We start from the raw sequence: 252 nt of genomic DNA, 5'->3' as shown, positions 1-252 counted from the left end.
CCATATGATCCAAGGCAGATCGAAAATTCGAAACCCGTCCAGCGCCTCTGCCCCCATTGCGCGTCGAGCCAGACAGCGCCACCAATCTTAATCAAGAGTCAAGTGGGAATCAGTGAGACGCCGCCGTTTCTTTAGGTAAACATTAAGGCTCATTATTTACAGAGAGATTGACGGTCGATTAATCAGTTGCGCAGGTCATTCGGGGCGGCCGAGGTGCGCCACGAACACTGCTCTTCACGCTGTTGTTGGGGA

This window comes from Penaeus monodon, chromosome 23, assembly GCF_015228065.2.
Source record: "Penaeus monodon isolate SGIC_2016 chromosome 23, NSTDA_Pmon_1, whole genome shotgun sequence".
Taxonomy (NCBI): domain Eukaryota; kingdom Metazoa; phylum Arthropoda; class Malacostraca; order Decapoda; family Penaeidae; genus Penaeus; species Penaeus monodon.
Note: the sequence above shows the minus strand (reverse complement) of the source record.